This window comes from Prionailurus viverrinus, chromosome B2 (genome assembly GCF_022837055.1).
Source record: "Prionailurus viverrinus isolate Anna chromosome B2, UM_Priviv_1.0, whole genome shotgun sequence".
NCBI classification, from domain to species: Eukaryota; Metazoa; Chordata; class Mammalia; order Carnivora; family Felidae; genus Prionailurus; species Prionailurus viverrinus.
The window spans coordinates 47,102,860-47,119,702 of NC_062565.1; positions in this window are offsets into that span (position 1 = coordinate 47,102,860).

Sequence of the window (16,843 nt, forward strand, 5' to 3'; positions counted from 1 at the left end):
GCCAAAGAGAATATTTTAAAAGAAGTTGAGAAAACACTAACTTAGGACAAACTGAAATGGAATCTGCTAAGATGTGTTGCAATTGGTGGTAGTAAAAATATGTTTGGAGCCAAAAACAAAAGTGTTTAGTTGGACAAATGTACAAAGCCTGTAAAAATTCAGTGTTTAAAATCTATAATTATTCATTGTATTACTTATCAGCAAGTACTTTGCAGAAAACATCTGGATTAGTGATGTTACTGAACCAATAGGTCAACAGTAAACTTTACTCACTTTCGTGAACCTAACGGTCATCAGTTCTATAAATTTTTATCAGAAATACAAGCTGAATATCCTAACCTGCACCCAATACAGTAATTTGATGGCCTAAAGTTTATTGCAATTTTTTTTTAAATTCAGGCCAAGATTAATCTTTTTCCTAAATGGGAACTACCCTCAACCATTATTATTGAACACTGATAGATTTGGAAATTCGCTTTTGCTAATTTTTTGCTGATCTTTTTCTTCATGAATTCAACCTAAAATTACAAGGCCAGCAATATTTATATGCAAAACTTATGCTATGATAAAATTATTATAATGACAGCTAATATTTTGGAATCACATATAGTGTCAAGTTGTTTTAGACACTTCCTATGCTGTCAAAATTTAAAACAAAAAGTAAGATATCCATCTCCATACAAAGTTATGGTTAGTTTATCTTATAAAATCACAGTACAGTTGAGCAAATCAAAACCACAATAGATGTCACCTTATACCTGCCATAATGGCTAGAATAAAAAAGAGAAGAAATTACAAATGTTGTCAAGGATGTGGAGAAAAGACAAGGCTTGTGCACTATTGATGCACAATGGAAATTGATAAGACCAGTGTGGAAAACAGTATGGAAGTTTCTTTAAAAATTAAAAATAGAAACACTATATGATACAGTATAAATACTACTACAGTGTAAAAACTACTGAGTATTTATCCAAAGAAGACGAAAACACTAATTCAAAAACATATATGCACCCCTACGTTTATTGCACCAGTATTTGCAATAGCCAGGATATGGAAGCAACATAAGTGTCCATCAATTGGATAAAGAAGATACTGTATATATAGAAAAAGGAATATTGTTCAGTCATAAAGAAAGAATGAGATCTTGATATTTGCAACAACATGGATGGACCTAGAAGGTATTATGCTAAGTGAAATAAGTCAGAGAAAGACAAATGCTATATGATTTCACTTATATGTGGAATCTGAAAAATAAAACAAATAAAAAACATAACCTGAAACAGACCCATAAATACAGAGAACAAACTACTGGTCACCAGAGGGAGAGGCATGTGGGGATGAGCAAAACAGATGAAGGAGACTAAGAGGTACAAACTTCCAGTTATAAAATAAATAAGTCATGGAGATGAAAAGTACATCATAGGGAATATAGTCAATAACGTTGTATGGTGACAGATGGTAATTACATTTACCATAATGAATATTACATAATGGATACAACTGTCAAATCTCTATGCTGTATACCTGAAATTAATATTGTATGTCAACTATACTACAATATTTTAAAAATTTTATTAATAAATAAATTCCCAAAAAAAGTGTACTTAATTATTATTATATTTTAATTTGACCAATTGAGATAATATGGAAGTCTATCTTCTCTCTTATTTTATAAGTACGTATCTAATACTCTTGATTTGGTCTCATCCTAAAGAGCCTAAAATATTTTACTATCTGGTCCTTTATAAAGAAACATTGCCAAATCTTAGAACAAATTATAAAATTAACCATACCAAACATAGCCTACATAGAGTTTACTCACATTTCATTGAGGCACCTGGGTGGCTCAGTCAGTTAAGCATCTGACTTTGGCCCAGGTCATGATCTCACGGTTTGTGGGTTTGAGCCCACACTGACAGCTCAGAGCCTGGAGCCTGCTTTGGATTCTGTGCCTCCTTTTCTCTCTCTCTCTCTCTCTCTCTCTCTCTCTCTCTCTCTCTGCCTCCCCTCCACACCTCTCTCTCTCTCTCAAAAATAAATAAACATTTACATTTTTATTTCATCAATTCATCTTGCTATATCCTCCTCATCAGGGAACGATCAATACAATATCATCAATATAATTAATCATATAGCAGAGAGCTGGAAAGTTGTTCTAACTTTAAGGCAAAATGAAGACATACTTCTATGTCAATAAGGTGAAAGCAAACTGCTTATTCACTTAGATTTTTTTTTAAATGTTTCCACCAGATCAAGTCACATAGCCACCACTGGTTATACTGATTTGCCTCACTAAACACATAACATGTGGACTAGCTAGCATCCGCAATTGCATTCGCCCCTTGATGATCCACTCTCCTACAGGATCTGTCTTCTGTAAAGTCCAAGTTAACAGTTGTCAATGTAAATAGGTATATAAAAAGATCCTCATCCTTATATCCATCTTTTAAGACTATGATGGTGTCACTAACTTAATTCCCCCAGGGATCAGCTAGTGACTTTGTTTTAATATTTTGGTAATAGTGGGAAATTTCTAGACCTCCCACATCACCTCTTTACCATAAGTGCCTTCACTAGTTAGTGAGGTGATTCTGTAAGTTGCTGAATATACTCATTCCTATTATTAAATCAGAAACTGATAAAATAGCCACAGAAAGTTTTCCCAGACACTAGGCCCACCATAAGGTATGGATTTGGGTCAAAACTCCATTTACTTGACTGCCTTAATTTCCCTGCTCTGACTGGTAGTACTCAATAGAATTCTGAATCTGTTACTTTGGAGAAAAATATTTTTAAAAATCTGTAAAGGTCTGAGTATATCACCTTATCAAGTCCAATACTGCTTTAGTAAATGGCTACAGGTCTGTGAGAATACAAAAGGAAAATTTGAAATACGTATATATAATGGGCCCTCCCCAAATGTACCTGGCCACTCTCCCATTAAACAGTGGAAGGAGTGAACTGGCTCTCATTTTAGTTTGAGGAGAGACCATAATTCAAGTTAGCTTTTTTTTTTTTTAAACAGACCAAGAAGGGTGCCCAGGTGGCTCAGTCAGTTAAGCATCCAACTATTGATTTCGGCTCAGATCATGATCTGTGGCTCATGAGTTTGAGCCCCACGTAGGGCCCTGTACGGACAGCGTGGAACCTGCTTGGGATTCTATCTCCCTCAGTAAATAAATTAGTTAGTTAATTAACTAATTAAAAGAATAAATAAAAATAAATAAACTTTTTAAACAGACCAAGAGAGGAATTTTGTGCACGGTCCCTCTTTTTCAGTCCTCAATACTGCAGAAGTCAGTAAAATTCAAGCCATTCTGATTCCTCAGATTATGCCCTATCTGGATAACTATACCCACCTAGTCAGTAGAAATGAAGGGTTCTTTAAATCAGGCAACTTTTTTTTTTTATTGGCAGCATCTCCTACCTTTTTTCCTCTTCCCAGGTCCAAGACAACCACAACAGAACTCTTCAGGCAAGATGGTGTCCTCCTTATCAATGTAGTTCTTGATGTTTTGGTAAAGAAAAAGTCTTCTGAGCCTTCCCTTCCTAAACATTTGGATTCCTTCCTCTACATTATATTAGTAATTTCTGGCATCTCAGGCTTCATTAAATTGAGGCTTCCCTTTAGTCTAGTTTTAGTTAACAAACCAAACTTCTCTCAGCTGCTCAAACTAGGGCAGTCTCTTTTAAGACCCTCAGATGAATAAATCCAGCCCTTACTTAAAATCATATTTTCCTCTTAGCATCTATTGCAACACAAATCCCCAAGATTTTAAAAGCTTTAAAAATCTTTCTGTGTGTAAACCTTTACTCTGGGGTCTGAATCTACAATTGACCCTGTTCACTATAGGGATGGTTGGAGGTCATCAAGAGGACATGATTGCCCATTAGCCCTCAAGCTGGACCCAGGAAATTGGAAGCTCCTGTCAACCCTTCCCTTGGTCCTTGGAATATATGCTCTGCCTACTGTTCCCACAGCTGGAGCTATTTTCAAGGACACAGACTGGAGAAAGCAATGTGGTGCTGAGATCATCTGGATGTTATACATGACCGAGCCCTATTAAGACCTCTTTATAAAGTTTTAAGATTCTGGCAGGCAGGTGTGGAGATTTACTCATCTTGTGGCTACCAAGACAAGCCATGTTTGTTAAGTTCCTTGCTTATTAAAACTGCCATCTACCAATCTGGAGTGGCTTACCGCTTTCTTCAGTCTCTCCTTTGCCCTCTGTTTAAGGGGTGTGCGGGGGGCGGGGGGGGGGGGGGGAGGGAGTTTGCAAACCAATGGGCATTAAGACTCTAGTTACAGGAGAAGTCAATAAGCAGTTGACAAAGACTAGAAATGTCAATTGGCATCCACTTGCCAGATAATAAACCTCATGATCCTCCAACAGATGAAGAACAGCTTCTACTGATATGGAAGGTTCTGTGAAATTTTGGAGTTTGAAGTACTCAGGTGTATCTGAATCCTCCAAAATACCTCTTTCCATATCTCAATGTTCCCTCCTAATAAATTTTAAGTTCCACAAAAGATATTTTGAGACTGCAAAATTAATCTATGTTTATTTAGGAAATGACAACATCAGATTCTGTACCTGATAATTATCTACCTAAACCCTGCAGCTCTGATGAAAGATATTTTTTAGTGGTTCTATTTTCTCTGGTTCTTTGATACTACTGCCTTGAGTGTGGAATTGAAAGCCCTGATTCTATTGTTTTCTCTCTAGCAGAGTTTGAAGAAATTGCTTCACTCCATAGTCCTTGGAGATTTTATACTTATCATAACATGCTGTGGCAATCACTACTTGGTCTGTCTTTAAATTTTTAATGATTGATGTCATGAATGAATATGTCGTCCTCTAATGATAACCTACTCCTGACCGCCTTCAAATCTAACTGGGTCAAACAACAAATTTCTATTTCTATTATTTGAGGTCTGTTGCTTTTAAGTCCTTGAGTATCAGGTACTATATTGGTTCACTGTAACAGAAAGCACTCTGGGTATTTTAAACAGCATGGCGTTTTATATAGGGAATTAGATGTTTACAAAATTATTGTGAGGGTTAGAGGAATTCTCTGTGGTACACTTTTAGAAATGACTTTCAGGAAAATAATGCTGAACTGGCTAATGAGTAGACTTCTACTCTGCCACCATCAGGCTGTCTCGGACACAACTTCTACTTCAAGATTTCACAATCTTGCTGTGATCAAAGATCAGGAAGCTACTCCCACAATCATTTATTCAGTGAATATTTATGAAGTCTGCTAGGAAGAGATTCTTCGGTGGGGATTTTTGGATAGCTAGCAGGCAGAAGAAGATATGAAGCTGTGGCATAATGGGACTCCCAAAAAAGAATTTGGGGTGTAAATTTAGGAAAGAAAAGCATGAGAAAAGCACTGAACACAAACTTTACACAATATGTAATTTGGGCAGGGCAGTTCTTATTCTGATTAACTGGTTTACATGGCAGAAAAATGAGTGATAAACCATTAAGTGGGAATGCTTATATGTCTTAAATGAATCTAATCACATCAATTTATTTCATAGTGACATTTTACTTTTTCATAGATATTGCTAGACAAATTATGAGATTAGACAAAATAGTAAATAGAAAAAAATTGTGGAGATTTTTCATTTTTACTTCTTCCTAGGCATTTACCCAAGCTCTCAATTTATTTTATCACTTATTTGTAGAAAATAAATATAAACAAATATTGCACATAAAAGCTGGGGCTCTAAAACCAAAATGAAGAATTAATTAACTGGATAATTTCAGCAAAAATAAATCATAGCAGTCAGAAAGAAGTTTAAAAACTCACAATATTCTTTTCTGTAAAAGCCAAGTAATTAAGATTAAATGGCATGCTATATCTTTTTTTTTCAACGTTTATTTATTTTTGGGACAGAGAGAGACAGAGCATGAACAGGGGAGGGGCAGAGAGAGAGGGAGACACAGAATCGGAAACAGGCTCCAGGCTCTGAGCCATCAGCCCAGAGCCTGACGCGGGGCTCGAACTCCCGGACCGCGAGATCGTGACCTGGCTGAAGTCGGACGCTTAACCGACTGCGCCACCCAGGCTCCCCAGGCATGCTATATCTTAAGAGCAGTTTTGCCACATGCAGACCCTGCAGCAAGAATTTAATAGTAGGTAGTTTATTTGTGATGTTATCTTCAGAAGCACCAGCATAGGAGAAGGCAAATGAAATCAAGAAGGGAAGGAATAAAGGGTGTACTAATGAACCAGTTACTGCTCTTGATAGCTTGGCCTTGATTATCTTGGGGAAACTCTGGGAGAATGTGTAAACTGAATTATCACGTGCAAGGAAGCTGAGGGAATTTTTCCTTGGACTCCCAACACCATTGATGAAGGCTGCTTCTAGGGGCATTGATGCCCAGAACTTCCAGCCTTGGCAGACTGAGGACATGAGAGAGATCATGCCTACTGCAAAGTCACAGGGACCTACTATAGGAGACCAGAAATTTGGCCAGGATCTGCTACCGTGTGTGTGTGTGTGTGTGTGTGTGTGTGTGTGTGAATTATATCGAGAACTATTTCAATTACTTACTTTTGACAGTGAAGACTTTACCTCCAGCAAAAAGTCTTGATTGACAAGTTATTTTGATGCTCTCAACTAAAAGATCTATTGGAGCACACTATACATTAAATGGATGTTCAGGGAGAGCGTAACTAAGTGGCTCATTTTATTTAATTCACTGGGTTAATTCTAAATGTCCTAGGGTTTTCCAAGCTATTCCTTTTTAAAAATGTTTCCAGTGTCTGTCCCAAAATATCAGTCTTTCTCCTCAGTTAAATACGCTGCTGGTCAATGTCAACAAATAGCTGTGAGAAAATAGAAAGCTGTGTGAATTTAAATTGCTTCTTAAACACAGAGTAAATCAAAATTCACCTAAGATGTCTTTTTTCCTCTGTCTTTTTCCCCCTTTATCTCCTGCATTTCTTACATCTACTATTCCTCTGTACTTTCAAATACCACTTTATTTAACAACAGCAAAACAACAATTCTAATGACTTTCTTAAAAAAAAACTATCAACATTGTAATCTTATGCTAATATGTCTGTCAAGACACATCCAGAGATTTTCTACTTGATTAATAATAACAAAACAATTTTAAAATTATATTATTTCAGTCGCTACAACATTTTGCCCCTAGATTTCTTTTCCCTTTGATAAATAAGAAATCAATTACAATCTCATCTTTGGATTTGAAAATGCCATGAGCATCCATTTGACTTTTTTTTACATTTCCATATGACAGTAGAAGTTGATGATGACAGTAAACAAATATTGAATTTCTTTTCAAGTTGTCTCCTTCCCAGAGGACTCTTTTTTAATGAAATTTAGCAACCTGGGAAGGTTGTCCTTTGTAGCTTTCCTCTTTAGGAAGAGCATGCCAGGGAAATTCAGCAAGGAATTAGTCATTAAAAAAAGTCATTCTATTGCTAATGAAACTAGCAATATAATTTTTGTAACTGATCTACAGGGCTATTAAAATTGCTGAAACCAACCTGAATATTCTCAGATGCAAGAAAAAAAATACATTTCATTCTATTTTTTAAAACTGACATATAATCATATATGGTAAAGATGATTTCTCTGGTCTAAGAATAAAATCATTTACATGGCATTGATCAAAAGGTGACCTTTCAAAGTTAATTAATCAAGGATCATGCTTAATATAGTAATTTTCTTAGTAGTGAAATATTATTACATATTTGGCAGAACTATTACAAAGATAATTTGGCAACCTCTTCGCTGAAAACGGCTCTTCTCATAAAAATGAGTATCCAGAGAGATTTTTATGCATACTCTAATTCTATTTTATAAGCAAAGAATTACTCTAGAGAAATATATCATTAACCCTTTAGTGTTTAGGTAGACAATGATGCAGATAAAAAAAAATCTAGCAATGGTGGGCATAGTTTGCGGAATAAAGGTAAAATAAGAGTGGAAACCCATTTTGTTAGAACCACCGTTTGCCTACCTAATATCCATTCTCTCCTTCATTCTTACAATTGTAGATACTGGCAATTTGGTAACTAAAATTAGCATTTTTCAGGGGTGCTAGGGTGGCCCAGTCAGTTGAGCATCCACTCTTGATATCAGCTCAGGCCATGATCTAGTGGTTGAGGGATTGAACCCCATGTGTGACTCTGTGCAGAACGTGGAGCCTGCTTGGGATTCCCTCTCTCCCTCTCTCTCTGCCTCTCCACTGACTGTGCTTGCTCTCTCTCTCTCTCTCTCTCAAAATAAATAAACTTAAAAAAAATAAAAAAAACAAATCAGACTTGCTCAGCCTCCTTTGCAGCAATGATAGCTTTGTGACACATTTCTGGTCAATGACAGATAAGCCATATTCTGCTAGGGGTGTCTAGAAATGCTTCGTATTACTTAAAGAAACAATTCTCCTACTCTTTCTTGTTCCTTCCTTCTTTGTGCCTAGAATATGGTCTGCATCTGAAGCAGTTATCATAAAACCATAAGTCTGATAGCCACACACCAAGAATGATGGGACATAAGGCTATAGGCACACTGAGACTACCTCATACCAAATGTAATCCCTAACTGATAATCATCCTTAGTATCACTACCAAAAAATTATAACAAACCTCTTGAATGAGGACAGCTATTCACGTGGACATTTATCCTGGGTCTTAAGTCATATTGGGGGAACATAATGTCATACATAAGAAAATCATGAGCTTCTACAATGATATTTTCCTCTGATTTTTGTGCAGAATGTTATAGAATCAATTATCCAATAAATAAATTAGAATCCGTTAACGTAAAATGAAAATGCCTCCCAGAGGATGCCCAAGGTGCATTGGCTATACTGCCAAAGAAATGAAGAGACACCCCAATGAAGTATGTTAAGTGGTCATGACTTCTATTCCTTCCAACCTTTTTCATAAAATACGCCTTAAACTAATTATATTAGTCTTTCTCCATACATACATGACAACCATCTGGATCTCAGCACCTCTGACTGGCTATCCTAATGGTAATAATACAGGCACTTCTCAGAAATCCTGGGAATGTTGATCACAGGTGTTGACAGCCAAAGGGGAAGTAGCTCTACTTTCCAAATAGTCAGGTGGATCTGTTATGATCTGTTTTTCTCAGCCAGACTGGAATCAACAATTCTTCATGCATTTGCAACAATCTCCTTTAAGCTAACTTCCTTTGTTTATTTTGCCAATTTGGCAAAATTGATGCTCACAACCTATGTTGCAATTCATAAACAAATGTACAGGTAGACACATCTCTTTTGCACCATTAGATCAGCCGTATTCAAATTATAAAACCCATATATCTATAGTCAGTCAAATTGTCAAATATTCATGGTTGTTAACGTGATATGAAATAATTAATGCAAGCAAAATAATAAACCTCTTAGGAAATATTTGAATTATTTTATCTGTGGAAACTTTAATTTGATAAATCTGAAGAAACTACAGTTTAAACAGAGGCTTCAGCCAATTCTACAAAGAGCTATGTATTGAGGAACCTTTAAAATTTTCCTAAATTGGGGTGAAGGGTTAGGTTTTACTACTACATCTACTAGTAACTGGATGTGGTCTGCACTGGAGACGGAAACTATTCTTGCATCAGTCAGTTCGCTTCAACTCAGGTAATTCTGAGAGAAGGAAGCAGTTATGATCTATCAACAGCTAACACTCCCAATAGTTGGGGGAAGGGGTGTCTTGACCCGAAGGAGGATCTGGATAGTGTACCTCCAAAATCCTTCTCATCAGTTGAAGACTTCTGGGAAACTTTTATATGAAATATAAATCTCATCATACTCAGTACCCATACTATATACCCCTCACCCCCAAAATCCTCAATGTCAATTTTGTACCCTTGTTTTCTCCACGTCCTTGACCATTTGCCCAACCTGTAAGTTCCTCTCCTTGAATCACTATGGATTTATATCTCAAGCTGTCTTCCTACTTGGAGTAAATAACCGAAGGCACAACCCAAAGTGCTACTCATTGGAAGGATTTTTTTCACTACTTTCAGGACCAACCATGCTAACAGATTATGCAGAAACTATAAAAGCTAGACCTTAGTTTTCCACAGCTATAGGTAGATGGAGAAGCTATAGAGCAAGGGGAAATGGTACAGTGTGAGTCTGAATCACCCGTTTCTACTCTTCTGCCTACTCGCTTTGCTCAGATCCAATCCCATGACATCATTTCCATTTTACACTGGAATACTCCTATGCCGATATTGTCTGGCAAACACATAATCTCCAGTTCAATAGAGGCATAATCACTTGACTATGTATCATTTCAGAAGCTGCTTTTTAATTAGTTGGGGGAAATACAGAGGAGAGAGAAAGGTTGGGAGTTACTCCAAACTTGCAGGAGCTGATGGTAGGGATGATTGGTATCAGCCAATAGGAAGAGTCAAAGGAGTTTGGTCAAACGAGGTGATGTTGGATGGCAAGCAGGGGGATGAAGTTACTTTGAATACACTCTTCATAGATCTTTGACAGAAGACCATTTCTCTCTAAGAAGTCCGTACTTTCAAAAAGCTACTTAGGAAATAAAAAAAAAAGAGGGAAGGGCAACTGCAGAGACAGACAGAACAACCACTCACAGCACACTAATAACATTTACTGAGACTCATGCGTTGGCCCCCTGTTAGGTGCCCTACACACTCAATCTCATCAAATGCACATGACAAACCAGTGGGAATTAATCGCCTAGCAATCACAGAGAAATGACTGGCATGAATTTGAAACAGACCTACTAACTCTGAAGTTCACACCACCCCTATCATGTCACTTTCCCATTCGGTTTTGCTGACTTCACAAATTCTTCACCTGGGGCTGAAATGCATTTCAATCATAAGAGACATTCTGTAAAAATTCTTGTTATCATGCAGTTATCTAGGCAAACCTGGAATGCCTTAAGTCTAAGAGAGACCTGGAGAGCTCATTAAAGTAGATATATGCTGAGTTGGAGAAAATTAAATTTTATCCTTGATTTCTCTAGCTAAGGAAAATTTCAAGGCTCATTGACATGAAAAGCACTGGGGTACAAACCAGAAAAAAAATGTTCACTGAGATTAGTAAGTTGCCCAGCTGTTCTCTATATTCATGGCCTTCAGATACATCAACATATGTCAACTATACAGTTCAGATTAGGTTTGGGAAAAGAGACAAAATCTTCCAGGCTGAGAAAACATTTGTGTGTTGAAAATATTTTCATTCTGATTCATCTACAAACACTGTTCTACTTTTCAATGTTATGACTTCAATCAGTCCATTACGAAAAACAATCATTTGAAACTTACTAAATTACATTTATGTGAAACAAAAAGGATTAGAATTCTCCTTTAAAAATGTATCGGTTTCAGGGGCGCCTGGGTGGCTCAGTTGGTTAAGCATCCGACTTCAGCCTAGGTCATAATCTCACTGTTCCCAAGTTTGAGCCGCGCGTCAGGCTCTGTGTTGACAGCTCTGAGCCTGGAGCCTGTTTCAGATTCCGTGTCTCCCTGGCTTTCTCTGCCCCTCCCCCACTCAAGGTCTGTCTGTCTCTCTCAAAAATAAATATTTCTCAACGTTTATTTATTTTTGAGACAGAGAGAGACAGAGCATGAACGGGGGAGGGGCAGAGAGAGAGGGAGACACAGAATCGGAAACAGGCTCCAGGCTCCGGGCCATCAGCCCAGAGCCCGACGCGGGGCTCGAACTCCCGGACCGCGAAATCGTGACCTGGCTGAAGTCGGACGCTTAACCGACTGCGCCACCCAGGCGCCCCAAAAATAAATATTTCTTAAAAATGTATCAGTTTCAGGGGCGCCTGGGTGGCTCAGTCGGTTAAGCGGCCGACTTCGGCTCAGGTCACGATCTCGCGATCAAGGAGTTCGAGCCCCGTGTCAGGCTCTGTGCTGACAGCTCAGTCTGGAGCCTGTTTCAGATTCTGTGTCACCCTCTCTCTCTGCCCCTCCCCTGTTCATGCTCTGTCTCTCTCTGTCTCAAAAATAAATAAACGTTAAAAAAAATTTTTTTTTTAAACTGTATCAGTTTCATAGAATTTTACTGTAAGGTAATTGTTTCCTGTTTTTAGCTAATATGTTATATCTGTACAGAGCATATAGTGTTTTTGAAATATTTTCTTCATTTTTGTGCATGAAACCTATTAAAATCACAAGAAATCCCTTTAAATATATTCTATGTGTCTTCTATTATATTGACTGACTTTCATGCATGGATGGCTGGTCCTCAGGAGCATGAAAATATCCACATCTTAAAGTGTCAGAAAGGGAAATTCTACCATCTCAATCTTTAATGAGGAATCTTCATATATGTCAGTCTAAAAGCCTATTCAGAGACCAGGCCCAGTTTCTGTATATGTGGCATTGAGTAGACAATCAATTAGAATGATTTGGAGGACAAGAATACTGGGGCCAAAGATCTTTCCACTAGATTCCCTTTATATTAGCAAATTCAAGCTGGTGGACTCCAACTCAAACCTGTTTTATTTGGCTGTCCCAGTGTTTGATTTGAATTTCAATGCCTTCATGCAAGCCAGGCCTTCTCCACTTTGACACAATAACTACCCCTCGGTATTTTATCCTGATACAAATAATGATGCTACTTACTATACTCTAAAAGCAATTGACTTTGTGTAGAAGAGAAAACGTGTCAAGAACTCTCCATCAAAACTTTACAGATTAATGATATCTAGTTTTGACAAACATGTGGGAAAAAAACGGCGACCTTTGTAGCTTTTAGTGAGAAAACTTTTTTTGGAGAGGAATGAAGTTTGGTTATAAAAGCTCTCAAATTTTAAAAATGTGTACCTTTGACTCTATAACTTTAAATCTAAGGAATTGTTTTCTAAAGAAATACACAGATATAACTTTATGTACAAAAATGTGCTTGGCTGCATTGCTCAAAGTAGCAAAATCTTGGAAACAATCTAGATGTGCATTTATAGGAGAATAGTTATAGAAATTATGATATAGTCATTATTTATATCTATATATCACATATACCAGATATATATGAATATCATGCATACATATAATAAATTGTATGTGTACTCTATGTACCGGAAAGGAAAGCTCTCAAGGCATAGTGTTAAGTAAAAAAAGCAAGTTGCAGTTGAATGTGTATAGTATGAGCCCATTTTATAAAAAATAAAAGTAAAAAATATGTACACGCCTGTATAAAATTTGTGTATGAATTCATACAAATTTGATAATACCAAGGAGAAAGTGAGAGAGGGATTTAAACAAATTTTAATGTATATAATTCTAACTTGTATGAATCATTGAGAATTAGAAAAATCTCATAGACCACTGTATTATCATAATAATAAACCCTATGTGGGTGGACGGGTCCTCTGTTCACATAAAGAAAATCCTTGAAGGAATGCAATGCTTTTCATTAACAACCAATACTGTAACATCTTCTCATCTCATACTATCTTTACCTCTGTCTGAAATCATTCCTTCATAGTCCTTTTTAAAAAAAAAAAAAAAAAAAAAAGTCTCCATAGTTCTTATCATGGTTTATAATTATATGTTGGTTTGGGAAACGATGTGTTTTACATTCATCTCTTCATCTAACCTGTGAGGTCAGGGACTGTATCTATGTTGCCCACCATTATATATATGTAACACTAGGAACAATAGATACACGAAAAATATTTGTCAAATGAATAAATCACGAGTGAATTTATTATTTAACTGCCATTATCTGAAACCTTAGATTTTTGTTTAAACAGTCTGATTTTGGGTGTGCCTGGGTGGTTTAGTCAGTTAAGCATCCAACTCTTGATTTCAGCTCAGGTCATGATCTCATGGTTTGTGGGTTTGAGCCCCACATGGGGCTCCATGATGACAGTGCGGAGCCTGCTTGGGATTCTCTCTCTCTCCCTCTCTCTCTGTACCTCCCCCACTCAGACGCTCTTTCTCACTCTCTCTCACTCTCTCTCTCAAGAATAAATAATAAATTGGGTGGCTCAGTCAGTTAAGCGGCTGACTTTGGCTCAGGTCATGATCTCGCGGTCAGTGAGTTTGAGACCCCTTTCAGGCTCTGTGCTGACAGCTCAGAGCCTGGAGCCTGTTTCAGATTCTGTGTCTCCCTTTCTCTCTGCCCCTCGCACATTCACCCTCTGTCTCTCTCTGCCTTTCAAAAATGAATAAACGCTAAATTTTTTTTAATTAAGAAAAAAATAAATAATAAATTAAAAAAATAAAAATAAATAAGTCTGATTTTTTAAAAGCCATATAAAATGGGTAAGAGGAAAATCAGATTTTGGAAAAAAGGATAGAAAAATACGCTAACAATTTTAACTAGTTTGCAATTTCATGAGCCTTGATAAAGTAACACTTACAGATATTTAGGATTATCTCTGTGTACAGGGACTTGGCCTTAATTCAATCATTCAGTTTATTTATTAATACTCATCTGTTGAGCTTTCAGCCCCTTCAGAGAAAATCGTTCAGGCAGATGTGGTTTCAATGCAGTGTTTCCTCTTAAGATCACAATCAGCTACCTACGAAGAAAATAAAGGCTTCTCTTTTCCTCAGCTTTTAAAACCATGTGTTCCAGCTCTTGTGAGTCTCATTAATTTTCTCATCTTGTTGGATTTTTCCACTAATAGCTATCCTCAATCCAAAAGGTGTTTTGCTCAGCACATTTCTGCTTTTATTTTCCCAATTTCATTCTTTTTACTGCTGTTTATTTCAAGATTTTATTTATCTATTTTAAAATTGACTTTTTATCACTGTTTTCCTGGCCTTGGTTGTATCTGAGGTTTTAAGATGGTTGTGTCATTAGGTAATAGTTAAATTCTTTGTAATTTTTATGTTTAATCGCAAAAAATCTGGGGCCATTTTATAATGACTACATCTCATGCCACTCAGGGCAGGTCAATAAATGAATTTCAAGCAAGATCACTTGCTTCTTTGGAGGCATAATCCCTCCTCTTATTCACACCGGCCTCCCAAGTGGAACTCACCCCTATACTTGGAATACTGAATAATTCTCCTTATTAAAGAGGATGTATCCCAAGAGACTTGTTTTCACAAAATTATTTTTTGCCCAATGCTATAAGTTATGCTGTTCCCTTTAATTTGTTAAAAACATGTTAGTTAAATGGCAAATATTTATTTTCTATTACTTGTTAGGTAAATTATTTGCCAATAGTAATCTTTTCCTTTACAGGTTGCCAAACTGAAAATGATGGCATCTCATACTTCCTAATCTCATCATAATTTGAAAAATACTTTCATATCTGAATTGTGTCATGATTTTTCACCTCTGATTCTAGTTTGATATTCAATCGCATAAAATAAGCACATGATGAGGGACTCCTATGTTTAAGCATTAAACCAACTCTTCAGAGGCTAGCAAGAATGAGATAGTCTCCTCACTTCCAAACCCTGAGAAATGTGATGACTGATGCATTTGAAACAAAGAGAAATTGTTATTGAAATATAGGATACCGCAAATTAGTGCAATGAAGCAAATTTGATATCAATATTCAGTGCCAATGGTGATCAAGGATAGATTTATATTTGGCTGGGATTAATGATAAAGGCTAGAGAAATATGAATCTGACTGCCTTGCCTTTTGACTCTAGCCCCAACTATCTTCTTGAATTATGTTTGTGATTACTGTCCTTAATTTTTGTCCAATATTCTCCTTCCACTTGAACATACTCCCTAGCTAAGACCGTGATATCAATTCCTAATATTTAACTTTAATATCTCAATCCCAACTCTCTCATTTGGCTCTTAATGTGTGTGATGATATAGTACAAGATGGCAATGCTGGTAATATTTTTCCAGGCAATAATCCTTTTTTTACCAACACCTTTTTTTGAGCCATTCCAAAGTTCCCAGCATTGTGCTGGACTCTAGGGTTATAGAATTGACACTCTTGGGGCACCTGGGTGGATAAGTTGGTTTGCATCTGACTTCGGCTCAGGTCATGATCTCATGGTTTGTGACTTCGAGCCTGCGTCGGTCTCTGTGCTGACAGCTCAGAGCCTGGAGCCTGCTTCAGATTCTGTGTCTCCCTCTCTCTCTGTTCCTCCCCTGCTTGCACTCTCTCTCTCTCTCTCAAAAATAAATAAAAATTAAAAAAAAAAGAATTGACTTAAATAATTTGCAATCAGAAGAGTTTGCAATCCAGACATAATTAATTAGAAATTATTTTCACAAACTAAGAAATATATTGGAAGTTTAAAATATATTGGAATTTTCCTGTTCAACTTTCTAACAATCTTTAGTATGTAAAGGAAACCTACCAAGATACTGGATTAGGCAATTTACTAGGTGTGTAGTAAACAAAAACCCAAATAAAAGTACCTGGAATGTCTGGGTGGCTCAGTCAGTTGAGCATCTGACTCTTGATTTCAGTTCAGGTCATGATCCCAGGGTTGTGGTATTGAGCCCTGTGTTAGGCTCCATGCATGGACCTACTTGGGATTTTCTCTGTCTCTCTCTCTCACTCACTCTGCCCCTCTCCCCCACTCATACTCTCTCTTTCTCTAAAATAACAATTAAAAAAATTATCTAATGATGACAATGAATAAAAAATGGATTTAAAGTTAAAGAAAGGCAAAAGTTTATTTGACAGAAAAGTAAAAATACACCATAGATCAACACTGAAAACACACTAAGAGGGAAATTAATTAGTGCTAGCCAAAATGCTGTCAGAAGATCAATGTAATTGCTTCTCCAATGGAGTAACAGGAATGCTCATTCTTTGCTTGTGGGAATGTAACATAAACTGTCATAAACCATATGCATATTTCAATCCCTAGCATAGCCATAAAACAGAAAACAAACAAG